The sequence below is a fragment of the Galleria mellonella genome, unplaced genomic scaffold, assembly GCF_026898425.1.
Source record: "Galleria mellonella isolate WM207_F2 unplaced genomic scaffold, CSIRO_AGI_GalMel_v1 utg90, whole genome shotgun sequence".
NCBI classification, from domain to species: domain Eukaryota; kingdom Metazoa; phylum Arthropoda; class Insecta; order Lepidoptera; family Pyralidae; genus Galleria; species Galleria mellonella.
The window spans coordinates 1,035,741-1,055,975 of NW_026442172.1; the positions used below are offsets into that span (position 1 = coordinate 1,035,741).

Consider the following 20,235-nt stretch of genomic DNA (forward strand, 5'->3'; position numbering starts at 1 on the left):
CGTCACATGCACCGAGCGACACGATGCGACATCGGCGCGTCACTTGCGAGCCGTCAATCAGTGTGATTAGTACCGTGATTGCGTATTGATGGCTCAGGATGGCTCGTTACTGTGTGTTTGCCATGGATACACCACGATGAGCCATCTCGTCTGTCATGCCAAATGGCTCTACGTCACAATTTATGATACGGCAGAAATATATTAAAATACGATTGACTATTTTATTTAAATATTTTCTTATTCACCTACTTTTCATTTATATGTACGAGCACGCAATATACATCGGTAATGTCAACAAAATTACCTATTTCATGCCTTAATTAATTGTTCAAATCAGTATGCTAACGGTCACCAAAGACGCCGCGTCTACTCACTAATCATTTCATTTTAGCAATAGTTTTTCATAAATATAGTTAATTTGAATACAATCCAAATTTCCTTTCAATCAGTATTACTTCAGTTTCGGTATACCTTGAATATTATTTTTAGTCCCTTTGTTCCTTTTTAGTCTTATTATTTTTCTACTGATACGTTTTGATCAGACACAAACATTAATTTGTATTATTGTTGTTGGTAATAAAGAATCTTACTTAATTATTCCTCTACATCCTAAGGTTGCCTGAAAAAATTGATATTTAGTAATAAACCCACCCATTGGTACATTTTTATCCTGCTTTTAATAAATAAGTTAATTATATATTTTTTTGTGTGCATATTAACAATATGTACATTAACAAAAAAATTTTATGTTTCATTATTTGAAGGGAACAATATTTTTTTTCATTCATTCTTTCTTTCACCATATGCGTACGGAAATAAGAACCAACGTATAGCTCAAAATATTAATTTTGTCATATTACTAGATTTTTTCATAAAAAAATAATAGATTGAAGTTTCGTTCATTTTCCGAGATTTCGTAGTGTCTCTAAATACTTTACAAAATCCCTAGTACCCTCATTTTACTGTGATATATACATTTACACCTCGTTTAAGATACGACAATAGTTCAGTATTAGTGTTACTTCTGTGATGGCGATCAAATATGCGACCTTCGGTTGATAAGTGCTTACTACAGTAATTATACTACACTCGTATGCTAGGTGAAAATGTAACACGCCAGTATTTTTTAGCTACGTCGTTTCTAATTTCCAATTAAACATTAAAAGAAAATATAAGAATAAACTTTACTTAAATGCATTAATATTCTATGTATTAATATTATAAATGTGATAGTTTGTGGATAAATAAGATAGATATGGATTGATGGGTGTTTATTACTCTTTTACGCAAGAATTATTGAACGGATTTGAATGAAATTTGGTAAACTGGTAGGTTATATCCTAACTTTATATATAGAAAGGAATATACTAATTCACGAGGACAAACCCACAGGATACAGCTAGTAACAAATATGCAAGTTTTTAAAGATATTTGGACATTTTTCAAACAACTAATTTATGCATCTTCTTTCAGTCAGTTCTATCCCAGGCCATATTCTTGACCTCCCTATACAACATGACACCTAGTGTTTCTTTTATCTGTCCCATGTAGTTATTTCTCGTTCTTCCTCTTTCTATTTTGCCCTCTATTTTTCCTTCTACAATGCTCTTAAAAAAATCGTCATATCGTATTAGGTGGCCCAGCATTTTGCCTCTTCTATTCTCCATTGTTTTAATTAATGTTCTTTTCTTGTTTACTCTTTTCAGGACTTCCTCATTCATTAGTTTTCATATTTCATATTCACTTGTTCAGTATACAGTTTTCATATTCACTCGTATCATTAGTTAACAAAATAGTATTAGCAATTTAAAATAAACAAAATAGACTAACATAATCGACCATTAGATAAAAAAGTGCTAAAATAAATTATTTTTAAGCTCTGCAGAGCCGTCGGATATTCTAAAATAAAATAGGCGCACCAATCTATGCGTTTATATTAATCTCAATCTCTTAATCCTTTAACCCTGCCAAAATATGAACTAGTGCGGCCATAAAAAACTGTCATAAAGGCATAACAGGGAGGAACGTGCAAATAAATGGCGTATGAGTCGTAAAGCTGTCGAATTGAATGGTGGGCACTATTGACCAGCTGGGAGCGCGTTCGTCTGATAAACAATCCTTTACGAAAACAGGTTTTTCTTTATGTGCACCATTGTGAACGTTTAAAAATTCGCTTTTATAGTTTAATTTCAATGTTACTATTGTAAAATTCATATAAAGACTTGTATTTTGTATATGATTTGAAAACTGTCTCAGTTCCTTAAAATTTACCCTTTACCCATAAATATTATATTATCTGTGTCCATAATATCACAAACAAAAAAGTAATTTTTAGGTCTGTGCTTAGTGTTTAGTTTAGCATTTTATTATAAAATAATAGATAAACATTATTCCTCAATCATCCAATAATACTTGGAATACAATTTTCGTATTTTTAATAATAATAATAATAATAAAATGTTATTCTCTACTGTCTGATATGAATTTTTCAATATGTAATCATAAATTAGTTACAATTTTATTATATTAGTTAGATGAACCTTCTATTATATTAATTTGTAATAAAATTGTTACAAGACTATTTTAACTAAATAATAACAACTATTTTGTAATTTTCTGATCCAGCTAAAACAGGTATTCCGGGTATCGAATTAGTTCGGTCTAAAGGGGAGGCTAATTGCATTAATCCAATTAATAGCGACCGATTGTAATGACAAATGCATTGTTACCAATGACAGATCGCCGACGGAGCGGGGGCCAGCTGACGTAGCGGCGTGTTCCAATTTGACGTGACGTCAGCATCACCGTGACGTATAGTTCGTCACACTGTGTGTACTTGTTTAAACAATCCTATACTAGGTACATACCTACTAATTTTATAAATGTGATTGATTGTGATAATTTTGATACATTATGCTTTATACGAGTACTATATACTTGTATAATAACTATATGTATTTGATAAATATATAAAGTTGTAGGTCAACCATAGTAAATAATACTTATGACCATTTATACCACAACATATGCTTCTAACTTATAACTATTTCTACCGAACAATATGTCTCGTGACAAATTTTTACTGAGTTTTCTTTAAGGTCGTTCCTTCATTCGCACCAAAATTCACGGAGACAATCCTGATAAAACAAAATTATAGAGGAGTGTAGAGTTGTTGGTACTAACATAGAGGCAATTTCAAAGCTTGGTTATATATTTAACATAGTTAAAATGTATATTTAAATCAACAGTTATATATTGGCGTATTGGCAGTTACATTATATTATATAATTTACTTCTCGGGTTCGATTATCAATTGGACTAATGTAGGAAACGAACTTCTCTAAACTGGTGCCTGCAGAAATTATTATAAACGCTTCTGTATTCCACACGAGCGGTCACACTTAATTCCAACAGTGGGCTTTCAGAACCCGCCGAATAGGGATTATCAGACATTTGAATGCGAGACCCACGCGTCTCCTACTAATTGAGTTAATATTTGGTTATCGGCGGCGCGCACTCGCCTCCGAGACTAATCCGTGCGAATTAATGACACGAATTTATCATTATTAATGCCTACATGATCCCGGCCCGCACCTGATTTTATGTGGTGCTCATAACGACGATGAATCACTTGTACCTTCGTTATTTACTATTATATACAATATAACAGTATCTTTATTTTATATGAATAAAAATTAAATGGTTAATCATTACTGAAGTGTCAAGAATAGGCGGACGAATTTTTTTAATGATTGAGAATGGAATGATCTATTAATTCACAATGACGGGGTAGCAGTAAGGGATGGTCATTGAAAATGAAGTCTAGACGTCATGATTTCCAAGAGATTCCTGTAGAGTTTGACCTGATAAGATAGCAATACTGTTAATCCCGTGACAAAACTCTCCGTCTCCTCTCGGTAGAATAAACTGTTTTTTTTTTTTCATTTTTAGAATTATTCGATTTAGGAACTGACCGCAGCTATTTTTTATTATTGATTTCCTGGCAGTCTATACGCAGCCTATGTTTAGGATATTGATATTAAGCTGAAGTAATAATTTCATGAACAATAAATTATCATGTAAACACATTTATACATATTATAAAATCATTTATTGTGTTAATTCTAGCATAATCATGAATTCGAGCACTTCATACGGAAAATTTAATTAAATAAGAATATTAATTTGAACACAACAGATGGATTACTACGAGTGCGAATGGACCAGCTCCGTTTATCGCGCGATGCAGCTAACCTCGTCACACGGCTGGCTGGACTCATTCGTCTCCAGCTGCCATCTTGTATCTAATTTATATTTATTTTAGTATTAAATACAAAACATTAATATTTGCATGAATAAATACACAGGTATACGTAGGTAAAATATCTTATAAGCAATTTCTAAATTTGGAGTTTTAACTTAGATATCCATATTACACTAAATATATAAATTTGCCGTGTGGTCCCGGCATAGAACATAGTCTCGGGTTCTTTTTCGTGGGTATTGTAAAATGCAACTAAGGGAGGGTGAGGAATGAGCAGCAGCGTCCCTTTAAAAACATCTCTAAAGCCTAAATGCAGTTGCCAACCCATCTGCCAAGCGTGGCAACTACTGCAAAACTCCCCAAACGGGATATTTATATTCAGCAGTGAACAGTCAAAGGCTGATATTATGATGATGAAATTTATAAATGTAAAAATTAGTTTGTTTAGTTACTTGTTTGTTACTTCTTGGAACCCGAACAGTTCATCTAATTTATTATTTGGCATTATATTTATTTGGGATTATTTTCTTGCGCATTACTTCGTAATCGAGATTTTCAGAAGTAGGAAAGGCAATGAAATCGATTACGAATACTTATAGACGACGTATCAAGATAAAATAAGTATACTAATTTTTAAATTAGCCCTTTAGAGATACAACTGTACAAAGTGCATCTAATTTGTTGTAGTAGTTTTTGCGTAATACAAACATACAAACAGACAAAACTTTTAAAAAAATATTGGTTTGGTTTCTATTGCTCTCATATCGATTTTTCTTAAATATATCTCATGTACACACATCGACTAGTAACTATTTTAAAGAAGAAGGATATAAGCTACTTTGTCTTATATCAATTTATATACATAGATATGTCCATCACAACTACACAAATAATTAAATAATATGATTTTAACGGTATAATAAATGTATTGTACGAAAATGAGGACAAAATTTATTATTTCTTTGTTTATTCAGTACAACATTATATAGTATATAACATGAACTAATTCAAACACAGCTTAGTTACACTGCAAATATTTAGCAAACATTTTTAGAATTAATGATATATGTATTATTTATTATGCACAAATATTCAAACCAAGAACCGCTTATTGCTCTACCTAATGCGAGATACATTTCACTAGGATCGTAAAAATATTCAGGGATCAGTGTCCAGCCAATTTAGCCGGGCTCGTCGTAAATCAGGCTCAGCTTGTTTGGTTAATTGTTGTGACTTGATTATCTTTGTACTCTAAAACAAGCTGTATACTAACGTGAAGCAGTAATGTAAATCAACATTTTATTAAGTACGAGCAACTAGCCGTTTCCCGCTGTTTAGCTTGCGTGAATTATGATAAAAAATATCCTAAGCGTCATCCTTGTACCAAATTTCATTCATATCTGTTCAGTAGTTTTTGCGTGAAAGAATAACAAACAATCCACCCAAATGTACTCACAAACTTTCACATTTTTAATATTATTAGGATTAGTGGGATGTGCCGTTCAAATTCTTTATAATATTAAGAGGCTATACCTACCTATACAATATTTGGCGTTAATTTACTGGGTACAGAGGAATAACATCTGAGTCCTCAGGAATGGTAACGCATGGGGGTATCATGGGCGAAACAGTATACTCTGTTATGTCCATGGTACTGCTCATGTCTATAGGCGACGGTTACCACTTTCCATCAGGTGGGCCATCAGCTTATTTGCTATTCTAAGTTGTATAAAAAAAAATATAAAATCTTTGTGAATGTTTTGACGCAATATTTATTACAAATTTTGAAGCGAATAATATTATTTCATTAAACATATCGGAATTAATAATAATTAATAACCTGTGTAAATTATTGTTTGGCATAATTGTCTAAAATATTGTAGATGATAATATTCTTGGCATGAATTGCTCAGATTTTTGCCACCACTTAATATAAGAACTTGTAGCATAATTTAAAACATTTTAGATAACTATAAAATAAATAAACATTCAAATTATATTAAAAATTTTCACCTATAATTTTATGTACGTTATATGTGCAAGTTTAATCGAGGATATTTTATAATACAACTATTTTCAAGAGATTTAAAAATATGATGTCCTTATTCTTTATTATTTTGATTATTTACTGCCCTGTAGTAGTGAAAATGCTTATCTCATAGAACGTTTATTAAAATTATACAAGGGTGAGTAATGAATAGCGATAATTATTTAAATTAAATATCAATTATGCAACAATAATAACTATATAATATAATCGAAATCAAGAACCCTACTGAAATAAATACATGTATCCGATTTGTGCTCGTATGCTAGATATTGAAATAGTTTATGCCCTTTTTATTCACCATCAATATCCATATAAACTCAATATATAGATACCGAAGTGGTATTAATATTATCCATTCCTATACAGAATATACTTCTTTTACCAGAGGGAGACTTCGTACAAAAGTCGATTGCTTGGGCACTTCTGTCCCATTCGTGTTTCAATCGTGAAGCAGTTGTATTTGCATGGTTGTGTTTCGGTTTGAAGGTTGGGATATGGCGTGAATTTACTGGGTACAGAGGAATAACACCTGAGTCCTAAAGGAATGGCAACGCATGGCATATCATGGGCTAAACAGTATACTCTGTTATGTCCATGGTACTGCTCATGTCTATAGACGACAGTTACCACTTTCCATCAAGTGGACCATCAGCTTGTTTGCCATTCTAAGTTGTATAAAAAAAATACAAAATAGTAATACCTTAAAGAGAATTATATTTACCTCACTTTCATTCTTCTTTGTCACACATTACTACCTTACAATAAAATAATGAATGAAATATGCTCGTGTTTGCTATTTATTATTTTAGATTCTGATTGTATTTGCAATGTTAAACAATTAAAGAAAAAGTGCACTTGCTCATACCCTATACATAAATATTTATTGATAATAAATTTCACTTATTTTATGCATTGTTATTATAAGATATTTTTTTAAATACATAGGTATTGAATTTACACAGCAATTTTTAAAAGTCACTAGTTTTAGTGGTGGCCCATTCTTGCTAGGGTTAAATGCTCTTTGGAATAATTGTAGTCATCTCAGTCACATCAAAGGCGCGGGATCATCTCACTTGCAAGACCTGCAAAGGGTTAACATTCCGGCTTAGCTACTTGGCACTCAAATGCTTTATGGTAAGTATACGTCTATTTAAATTATTTCCAAATACCTAAAATATAAAATGAATAGTTTTAATTGATTGATTATCCTGGTTCACGACAATTCATTATTTATTGGCAATGTTTATATAAGTTACACTATTTTCGTGTTGCATATTTTATTTCAATATAATAAAAACTTACTGGGGGAAGGGGATTATTTGTAATAGGGACCACCAATACCATTGCTAGCAAAATGCCCTGTCAGATTGACCTCCACGTGTCTCCTCCTGGAAACCATTGTGCTGAATTCCAGGTATATTTATCAGTATGAGCTAATTGACCAGTCTTTTCATAGTAACCTATCATCCCTCACTGGTGCCCCGCCAACGTATACCGTTAACGCAGGCGTTACTATTCCATTATAATTCATTAAAAAGAATAAAAGTTTACTTTAATTCTAAACAATTGGTACCATGAAATTATTCCAAAACTAAATATGTTTTTTATAAGACAAAAATCATTTATACCCAATATTGATAAAAAAAATTGGGTAATTCGTGCACAATGTACTTAAAAAAATGCCAGTGAAATTGAGAACTTCATCGTTACGAAGTCTGTTCAGTATTAATATAACATAATATTTTTAACTTTTAACATTGTACTTATAGTTTTTTAACACGAATTCTGTTTCCTACAGGACAGGCTCGGCCGGTTGTGTAGGAAAAAATAAATTTTGTAATATGGATAAAAACATTACGCCGACAAATGATTGTTAAATAAATATATCTTTATCTTATCTTTTATTTGAAGAATATTAATCTACTATATTGAAAAGAGGGGGAAAACAGTAATACTTGTTCATAATTATAAGTAAAATTGTTTGATTTAAATTATATAGTAGATACCTAATTTATACCTGATAAGGTGAGACAGCTAGTTACCATACCGCGCAGTGATGGTTCTATTGTTCAAGTATGCCACGTTGCTCGTTTATGTCAGCGATTTATCCAAAGAGATTCCTGCAATTGTTTGCCTGCAACGCTTTGATAACTCCTTAAGATGACTTAAATTTTTCATTTTAAACATTTTATAACATTCCAAATGCTTAGGAAAATTAATTCCTTTGATAATTTACAACGTGTTTAATTTTTTTGCTGGCGCACCTTCTGTCAATTTTGAAAATCATAATATATTTTTGAAGACTTTTTTATACATACATTGTTTTTAATTATCGAATCTTGTTTTGATTAACTAATTAATTCTTATTTTTATTTATAATTCTGAATATGAAATTTTGATATATATATGTATTGTCATTGTTTAAAATAATATGTTATTCATATCATACATACCATTCCTGTCACATTTGATATTTGCTGTTTAATTTATTATTTCTATCCATAAATCTAATAATCAATAATATAAGAGCTATAAATAAATATAAGACATATCAAAAAATTAGAAGTTATATAAGATTATTTTAAGCAACATTAAAAGGAAAGACTTTCTCAATTTACTAATATCTTTTTGTATATGTTATGCAATGGTTTTAATAATTATGCACTGAACCCAACTTTTTTCTATTCTATAATAGTTATTAGTTACATAGTGGCTCTTTTAGTGTAAAAATTTACAAAATAATATTTCTTTATCTGAACACTAAATACGGACAGGTTATTTCATTAATAAATAAAAGATCATACGTAAGTACTATTTCTATGCACTTTTATTGAAATTGAAGTATTATTAGCATTATTATTAACTTAATATTTAATTTGAACAAAAAATAAAAATAAATAAAAAAAATTGTAGATGTTTGAGACATTTAAAGTAACATATCAAATTTGTTATGAGATATACAGGTATGATGATCACTATAAAAACCATCTGCGTGGATTGTAACTTGCTAGCTTCTAGTTTCTTCGGTCCAAGTTCCTCGAAGGGTTTTGTTGTGGGTCCATATAAAGATTTGTCTAATTTTCCTATCTTTTGAATTAATTTGTATTTAAAATATATATGGTACATAGAGATACGTGAACTTCCAAAGTCGTTCGTTAACAGAAGGGCCAATGTTACCATGCGTAAAAAATATTTTATACATTTTATATATTATTATTTATATTGCTAATAAATATAATATTATTAAATAATGAGATTATATAGTAAACATTTACAAATTACGTACCTAGATACATAATATATTAACATTTATAATTCAAATGTAAAATTTACTTTTATTCGTTGCAAATATACGTTGCTAGATAAAATTATTATTACCAGCCATTATATTTCGCCAAACTATTTCACATTTTAAATTGAAGGCAACAAATTACTTGATAAAGTGTCCTTAACGACGATACTTCAGTCGGGCCCCGCCCACCTGTCACGTTTTTACTTCAGACGGGGCGGGTCCACAGAGAGGCGTGGCCACAGTGTCCCTGGCAGTTGACCCCGCCCAGTGAGAGGCCACGCCCACTCGGTGATGCCTCAGTTTCCACCGAGGCGTCGCTTGGGATGATACACTCGTCAGACTATGATAGAATTCACTTCTGATAGTACTAAATCACATCATGGTAACAGAAACATGACAAATCACAAAATAAAAACATTTTATAAGTGTAGATATAATTTCTGTTATCTATTTGCATTTATAAAATAATATCTATGTCGGTAATAAAATAAAAAAAAAATGTTTAATATTAATTAATATTTTTGATTAGATTTTTTATAACAAAGACACCAAAATGTACGTGATTAGATATTTATACAATGGGCTTTACAGTGACTTCTACGGTATCCACTGTGCTTTTTATGTCTATAGGAGATGCTTATCATTTTCCACTAGATAGATTGTTATCAGCTTGTTTGCAATTAGTTGCATAAAACGAGAATTGTGTTCACATTTTTTTTAATTTTGTATATTTATATCTGTAGTAAATATTATTATGATACTATTACGTGATATTAAAGAATGAAGTATAATTATAAGTCGTAATTGTAAACGCTTAAGTAGGTATTCCCCTTGCTTCTCATTTAATGAATTTTATGTAACAAATGACGTAAGTACATTATGAAGCCACGATAGGAGATAAATAATATAAAGATGGAAAAATAAGCGATTAAAATATATACAATGTATGAAATCTATTTCTGACATAAATTTGTATCTATATACCTCATTTATTTCTGTATGTACGTAAATTAGCTCGTACTTAAGTATAAACTTAAATATTAAATCTATAAAAATATATATTTTATCAAAAGCAATTCCGTCGAGCCGGAGTTGAACCAGCGACCTATGGATATCTTTCGAACACCAACTACAGTCCACCGCTCTACCAACTGAGCTATCGAAGGAATGGAGATTGTTTGCTGTGTAGTGGTACACTTTACGGAAACAAAATAATAAATTTATAAAAATATATGATTTGTCAAAAGAATTCCGTCGAGCCGGATTTGAACCAGCGACCTATGGATATCTTTTAATTTCGTACCTACTACAGTCCACCGCTCTACCAACTGAGCTATCGAAGGGTTGGAGATCGTTGCTGATCAGTGATACACTTTACGGCACTTATATAAATTCATGAGCCTACATGTATGCGTAAATATATGCATATAAGCGTAGCCGTCTTGTGGTGAAAGTATACTCCGATTTTGTAATCTCTCTGATAGTAATTATAGTAGCTCTACACGTATAAATAGGTACCTAGTTGTTATCATTTAAATATGTTGTTTTTCTCTCTTATACTTACTATTATAGCCTCACTCAGTATTTTCTATATGAGATTCGTGTATGTGTGTGTGAGAAATATTGACTCGAAGAGATCTCTTTAATTATTTTACCTTTGCTTGCATTGCCTATCTGTAGGTAATAGTTAAAGGTAGTATAGCTTTATTTTAGAAAGCAATAAATAATATACAAGGCGAAATTAAAATTATTAGCATCTTTTTAAAGTGTGCTATACCAGTGAAACTGTATATCTTGTTTTTGTTTTAACAAACAAGTCGAAATATTATAAAAAAATACTTTAATATAATTAATAGATGCGCCATATTTTTGGACCCATATTTATTTTTAACATGTGTTTACTTTTACTAGTAGAATAGTTTACAAGTATTAATAATTTTGATTTCAACCTGTATAAAGATATCAAATTTCAATTTAATAGAATTTTTAAATTCCTTAATTGGACCGACAATTAAAATATAAATAATCTTTTAATTAGTTTAGATTAATGAAGTCTTTTTAACATTTAAACAAATAGAGATAAGTATTTGTATGAATGATATGATGAATATTAATATGAACACATTAATATATGCGTTACACGTATATCAATATTCAAATATAAATTTTTAGTGAATTTCTAATAAATGAATGAATAATTATTTATTTACAAGAAACATGCTAAGTATATGGATGTCAACAATAAGTATAGGTCCAAATATTTCACCATAATTAGGCATGCAAAATTTAAAAAGATAATCCGAAATGTATAAATATTGATTAAACATTAAAACAATTAATCATGTTAACAATTCTAATAAAAAAAAATATACAAATATGCCAAACATAATGTAATGTCAATTTGCTGTCTATAATTCATGGACTAAATTATTATTATTTTTTTATACAACTTAGAATGGCAAACAAGTTGACAGCCCACTTGATGGAAAGTGGTAACCTTCGCCTATAGACATGAGCAGTATCATGGACATAACAGAGTATACTGTTTCGCTCATGATACCCCTCATGCGTTGCCATTCCTGAGGACTCAGGTGTTATTCTTCTGTACCCAGTAAATTCAGGCCATATCCCACCCTTCAAATCGAAACACAGCCATGCAAACACAACTGCTTCACGGTTGAAACACGAATGGGACGGAGGTACCCAAGCAATCGACTTTTGTACAAAGTCTTCCTCTGGTATGATTATGATGATTAACTGAATATAATAATCAAGCCGGTATAAATAACAAGTCTAATACTCATCATTTAATCAAATATTAGTTATTATATATAATGTTATAATTATATTTTATTTTTTTTTACAGTCGAAATTATTCAAAAATTCAAGACAACGGGCGGGGCGGGAGTCTCGCGGCAGAGTCTTATCTCCATAATGCTTATTTCATTACTCTTTGTTCTAGCCGACTCGGGACTCACTTTATAACTTAAACGCTCCGAGCACGAGCAAGCAATTTAACTGAAGATCTATTGCAAAAATATAAAAACATTATTCAATAGAAAAAATAATAAAATTACAGCTACAGAATCGTGTGCACTGATTATATTGAAATACAATTTATCGGTTGTTTAATAAACACTATTAACTTGTCAATACAATATTGATTATATTATATTGATAAAATTATCTCAATAGACAGTATAATAATTATATTTATAATAAAAATAATATTAATGACAAACTGACTTAATAACACAGTATTGCTAGGTAAGTGTTCAAATAAATTTGGGTTTTTCTTTAGGATTTCTTTTTTCATGTAAGCATTCGTATTTTTAGATAACTTTAAAAAAGAGGTTTTCATATTTTATAATGTATTATTTGTGTGTGTATGTGTGTGTGTGTGTGTGTGTGTGTGTGTGTATACGACGAAATATTTCTGATAAGTTTTAATAAATTTAAATAAATATTTTGCAATCGATAAGTTAAACCTCATATTTTCCATATTTATTTTGTCAAAATTAATCACGCTGCATTATTTTTCAGAGTATAATTTAATAATAAATTCAATTACTTCGGTTACTAAACATTATGATTAATGATTACCTGTTATATAATATTAATTATTTACCGTTGAATAAAGAGTACTAATAGTTAAATATACAATCGTTTAAAAATAAAAATAAATAAAACAAAACTGAATGTATACTTTCTCATCAATTAACTGCATAACATTTTAATTAAGGTGTTAAAAAGGGCCATTATCTGGCTCTATTTAGGTGCAGGGCTGGCAGTCTCGCCGACATAAATCAACGCACAGACAATGCGAATGCTACGGAATTAAAAAATACTCAGCGGCCCTCTGAAATAAAGGACTTAGCACAATCTTTGCGGCGGTTAATGAATTACTTTTGCTAATTTTTCACAAGGGGCCGTATTTAGGTTGGAACAGCTTTTTATAGAAATGAAAATATTTTATATCATAGTGAAAAACAACTAGACTCAGACTCATTACTGCGCCTATAAAATGTATGAAATAGTTATTTTTTTAAAAAGCTGCATTTATCACTCACATGAAGATGTCATCCTATCAGTAAAGATTAGTTCTACATTCCGTTTCCTTGTCGATTCGTCGAGCTATGTGGTGGTTACTTTTTATTTATTTTGCTATTTATATTATAAACTTGTAGTTTATAATATAAAAAACTTGACAATTGTTGCCCGCTATTTTAGTTTAATAGGCTATATCGATTATTTAGTTTTACAAGTATTTACACCGAAATATACTGAATAAACTCACCACCTTTAAACATTTTTTGTTGGTTTTATAATTCATAAAATATGAGCGTGTAGAGTGTTACATTCCTTGTAACAGCAACATTCAACAAATGCTTCTACTCTATCCAGAATATGGCTGTGAGTATTTTTTTGTAAATACATCTCTGCATAAATAAAATATCCGAGACAATATTATGATATATATTTGTGCGGCGAGCCCCGCGCCCATGTCTTAATTAATCATTGCAGATTAAACTTGAAAAACGACCATAGTACCGGAGGGAGTTTTCCTAAAACAAAAATGATTCACGACTATTTAAGTAAATGCATTTTAATAGGAATTAAGTAAGTAAATATGTTTATCTCGTAAGAATTTTAGTAATATACAATTTATTTAGTATTTTTTTATCTTTTTTTATTTGTTAATCTTATTTATAAATGTACATTAATTTATGTTTCTTTTTAATAACAAAAATACTAGAAAGATTTGAAATAAGCATAATTATTGCCGAAATCATTTTAGAATTAAGAGCTATCTGTTTGTTTCTCGTCATCGCGAGAGAATGGCTGAACAGTGTACACAAATAATGATAAGCACAGTTTAACGGTGGCTGATACCCAGTGTCTATAAATCGTTGTGAGTTAACGTTACCGATATAGGGTCAGCCGACACTCACCTCACTCACAGTTATCTCCACCTTCTATACTCGATAGATCGACAGCTTACGAGCGCGACCTTAGATATCGTACAAGTAAATTCCTTTAAGTTTTTTAATACATCTTTTTAAACGTTTCAATAAAGAGAAAATTTTGAAATTTGCTTGCACATATTGTGTTTACGTTATATATTAAATGCAACAATTTAAATTCTTTACAAATTTTCTTGTTAATTTATTTTTCATTTTTTTAATAATTATTTTTATTAAATTTAACTAAGATAGGTATTAAACAATTGTTTATTTGAAAATTACCTAGTCATGTAAAACAATAACGAGTATTTTGTCTACTGAATTTAGTTACTCTAAATCCTAGATCGAATCCCAATCAAAGTAACTGTTATCTTATTAGCTAAATGACAATTCTGCTCCTACACTTACGAATTCGCCTTTTACGATATCCTAGAAATAATATCATCGAATCTCAGCCTAACATTCAAAATTATTTGAAATTCATATTTGAATTTTATCACAATTTAATCCAAATGTAATCAATGTTATACACTTGTTCGTACTAGGAACACAATATTATTATTTGTTATAACTGGTTCAATAAACTAATTAGACATTAATTATTGGCACATAATAGTTTGCGAGGTGGACCAGTATTGACTTGCTCTCGCTATGAATTACGGTTGATGAAAATGCAAATTTGGCAATTATTAATTAGCAAACAAGAAGCAACGACCGTGCATTCATCATCGTACTTATTAATGCACTAGTCATATTTTTGCCAGTCGAGAAGTTCCAATCATGTATATTATACACATTATGTTTATATTGTTTGTTGGTAAATTAATTATTAAATATTTTAATTAATCTAATTAAAATTTTTATACACATCTTATATGTATGACTAGCAACCCGCCATGCTTCGCACGGGTGCACATTACATCACATTACATTAGAAACGTCTAAAATAATCAGTGTTTCTCTACTATGTATTATACATATAAACCTTCCTTTTGAATCACTCTTTCTATTAAAAATCAAAATCCGTTCCGTAGTTTTAAAGATCTATCCATACACAGGAACAGACAGAGGGAAAGCGACCTTATTTCATACTATGTAGTGATAGTGATATTACATATCTTATTTAACGTTAAACGCTAACTTGCAAATTCACAACATGTATTTATTTTATATATTTATATTATATTTAATTATAATACAATAGAAAGGAAAAGCTTTTTATATTAGCGCATTACCATGCGGGATCATTGAATAAAGAACATGAAAATTTTCTTGTTGCAATAAACTATATATATTTAATACTAATATTGTTGTAAATGAAACATAGTTAGTGGCCCACTAGGAGGCTCAAGCACCTACAGCTCCCAGCTACATAGTAGCATAGGCTACGAAATGCCCCACATCCGCGAAATGCGTGGAGATGCAGAGGAAGTGGTGTTGCTTATTATGTCAGACAAAATCTGCAAATCCGTTTTGATTTTTGTTAAATCATCATCATACACCATAGATGTCATTTCATTTGTAGAAACATTTTTGTTATTATTATTATTATATTGTATAAAACATTTGTGGTTAGCCTGCATAGTATAACCAACTATTGAGAGTAAATAACTCTTTTTTCAGTTGGACATATTCATGGATCATACTGTCTCTGTGTTCGCTTAGATTGGTGTAGTACACATGTGTTATAATAAAAAAAACTCCCTCCTCCCCCATATACCTAAAATAACAAAAAAATAGCTAATTACATCGTTAACTTACCTCCTCATCATCTATAAAACACAGGTCTCAGTTTCATTTATTGCTATACGAATTAATTGCTAGCGCAAGAGCTTTTAAAGCCTCCCATCATACAGTTTAGCAAACACACGAGCTCTCCACTGTGTGTGCTAAAACTGCACCCTAATTATAGCATTCAAAGGGCGGCCAATTTACCGCTCAGTGAGGACACGAGCGCTCGCAAAAACTCTAATTAAGGTAAATAATGTTTATAATTAAAATAACACTCGGCCCTCTTAGCCCGCGAATCAAAGCGAGATTTCAAATAGCTGACGCGTATAATGCCACTTCACTTTAAATGATATTTCTTTTCGGAATGTTACGTGGATATCTCCCGTTTAAAGTTTGGGGCTGAAAATTTAAAAAAGGGTCAAGATTTGGCGTCTGCAATCTACTAATTATAGATGTGATAAATAATAAACTTTAACCTTTTATATACAGTTATCATCATATCAGCCTTTAACTGACTATTGTTGAACATAAGCCCACCCCCTTGAGGGGTTTTGCCAGTAGTTCTCATGCTTGGTAGGCGGATTACCAACCGCAATTAAACTTTGGAGTTGTTTTAAGAGGGATACTGCTGCCCATCCTTCACCGTCCTTTAGTCGCCTCTTACGACGCCTATGGGAAAGGAAGGGATGGCCTATTCTGCCCCAGACCACACGGCGAATTTATAATTATGTTTCCAGTTAATTTACATTTTTTTTAAGCACTTATTGGATTATTCAATCAAAACGAAATTTACTTGCATATGTATTTAAATTATGGCATTCCTTTATGGTCCCGGCATTGGATAGGTCACCCCTTATTTTCCCGTGGGCGTCGTATGAGGCGACTAGGGGAACTTAATGATTGAGGGATGGGTAACAAAGTCTCTCTTAAAACATTTTTTTTTTTTTATGGAACTTAGAATGGCAAACAAGCTGACGGCCCACCTGATGGAAAGTGGTAACCGTCGCCTATAGACATGAGCAGTACCATGGACATAACAGAGTATACTGTTTTGCCCATGATACCCCCATGCGTTGCCATTCCTGAGGCAAATCCTGACTGTGGTTGCCAATCCGCCTGCTACTCGTGGCAACTACTAGCAAAACCCCCAATAGGGGGAGGTCTATGTTCAACAGTGGACAGATAATGGTTGATATGATAATGATGTGGCCTAATGTCAATTTGGGTGTAATCATGAATCATGGAAGTTATCATAAGGCAACAAAGCTTGTGTATAAAATAATTTTTATTAAAATCTGCTACTTTACTAGTGTTAATTAGTATCAAAATTATATATATAATATGACATATTTGTGTCCTAAACCGCTTACTATTAGGTAGGCCGTATACTTGTTTACCATCTCAGTGGTATAAAAAAAGAATAAACATTGAAATTCGTAGACTGTTTAAAAGTGATTGGGCAACAAATATCTAAATTCAAAACGTTTTAGATTAATTGCTAATTCAAATTATAATAAATTAATAGGATTATTTTTAAATTGGCTAAAAGCACGATCTAACTGCAGTCCAGACAACGTCGTTCCAAGCACGCACGACTTGGCTTAACCGTCGCCGCCCCGTCACTGGGCAAACGACTGCATTTGGCGGGTAACGCTGAGAATGCTAATTACCTGCACCACGAACAACGAGATACATAATACTAAGTAATCTAATACTTACTGTTGGAGCGTGTCGATATTAGTAACTATCTATCGATAGTTACTATCGATTTCATGCCTATCAAATTTCATAAAGATATATTTAACCTTACTTGTTTCAAAAGATATTGTACAAAAAACTCACTTTTAATTTATAATATTATTAATAATTAATAAATAAAGTATACATTTATGTTAATTATAAATGTATTTCTTTTGTATTATTTACATTTTATACGTTTTGAAAAACACTGTCGACATTTTGAATACAAGAGTTTAATTTCGTTGTTTTTATCAATTAGTTCATTTTGTGAGGTGTTTACATGATAAACTAGATATTTATATTATGTTAAGAATTGATAGTTTATTATTATCTCTTCTTACTTTTTAGATTCTACTTCTAGATAATTTGATTTTAATGACATATATCTTTATAGTAATCTATAAATACATATGTCATCATTAAAGAAAAATTATAACATAAGACATCGTTATGTTGCCTACAAACATACTCAATTGAAGTCAACACACTTTTTATTTGCTACGTGATGCGTACGAACTACGGAGATTTTCACAGCGCGTAATATTTCAACTTTTTTTAGTTGCTTAGAACTTAATACGCATTATCAAATTATTTATAAAATTCGACGTTAATTTTGAACTCAATCTGACCATTTTATTTAAACGGTCTTATATATAAAGAATTCTATTGTATAGAAACTGCATGTAGATATTAAAAAAATATCAGTTACTCTCTCTTTTCATTTAAGAGTTTCCTCTTACCGGTGCAACTAATTCATGCATCTCCTTCTAGCCAGTTCTATCCCAGGCCACATCCTTAACCTCCCTATTAGACATGACACCTAGTGTTTCTTTTATCTGTCCCATGTAGACATTTCTCGGTCTTTCTCTTCCTCTTCTTCTTTAGCCCTCTATTTTTCCTTCTATTACGCTCTTTAAAAAATCGTCATGTCATATAAAATGGCCCAGCATTTTGCCTCTTCTATTTTCTATTATTTTAATTAATGTTCGTTTCTCATTCACTCTTTTCATTTTAATTATTAAATAAAAAAATACTATAATAACTATGATTATGAATAAAGGTTGATTTTAAATTTTAAATGAAAGTAAGTATATTTATTGTATTTACTTTTATGTGAAGACACAATATCTTCAGAACGTCACACAAATTTAATGTATTTGGATTTTTTTTCCCGACGGACCAGTAAGATACATTGTATTTCAAATTATATTCAGGTAAAATAAAACAAATCCATGCAATAAGAATAACTGAAACAAAATGGTTGAAATGGTTAGGTGTATACTAATTTAAATATTTACACACCTTCTAAATAAACTCTTTACCAACTCCTACATATTTGCATTTCAAATTATAGACAGCAGCGGGTAAATTTTAAAGTAGCTAAAGACGTATAACTTCGTGGTGGGGTTAAACAACAAATTCCGAGCGAAATATATTTCAGTAAGTCTAAAATCACTTAACTAGCAATAATTAACTTTATTTACATTTCGCTTCCAGGCCTTTGCAAAGCCGCTCGGTAGGATAGTGACATACTGAGTTTTAAGAGCCAACTGTTGGCAACTGTTTATGCTATAAAATGTATTTTTATAAATTTAAATTTAAATTTAAATTAAATTTTCTTGTATATTATTTATTATCTTTTTAATTGTGTTATATTGACAAGTTTTCTAACTCATATCATATCTATTTATGAATTAGAAAAATAACGAAACATTATGTAATCGACAAGTGAAATATTCAAAAGGTGACAGATGGCTTTTAAAAACAGAATTAAATTAATTACACAACATTAATTCATCAAAATATGTACTGACAACGTTATGACAAGTTAAAATTGTTCATTTATTTATTAATTATTACTATATACTTGCATCTTAATTAAGGTGTGATCGCTGACTATCTAAATAGCGGTGTGTAGTATTTTTCTAAGGGCAAATTGACTTTAAGATCGACGTTTCTTTATGATGAATTACTTGACTAGCTAATTCAAAAAATAATGTACTCACGACTGTAATCATTAATAGAGCGGGCAGAAGTATTTATTGATTGCTGATATTTGGTAAATATAACACACTTAATGTGACCATATTATAATCTAACGTGGTAGAGGCGGGAATTAATTTGGTTTACTCTCGCTTCATATAAGTGAAAACATGTAGACATCACCTTAAATTATTGAAAGTATACTAAGTCG

General features: G+C 30.7%; 2 non-coding genes across 2 annotated transcripts; both read right to left on the reverse strand.

Moving 5' to 3' along the window:
- Positions 1-10,683: 10,683 nt before the first annotated feature.
- Positions 10,684-10,772, reverse strand: Trnay-gua (transfer RNA tyrosine (anticodon GUA)). The gene is given in 2 exon segments: positions 10,684-10,719; positions 10,736-10,772. It is a non-coding gene; the product is annotated as a tRNA-Tyr (tRNA).
- Positions 10,773-10,856: 84 nt separating this feature from the next.
- Positions 10,857-10,949, reverse strand: Trnay-gua (transfer RNA tyrosine (anticodon GUA)). Its single transcript has 2 exons — positions 10,913-10,949; positions 10,857-10,892 (listed from the first exon to the last, which is right to left on the reverse strand). It is a non-coding gene; the product is annotated as a tRNA-Tyr (tRNA).
- Between the last annotated feature and the right edge of the window lie 9,286 nt (positions 10,950-20,235).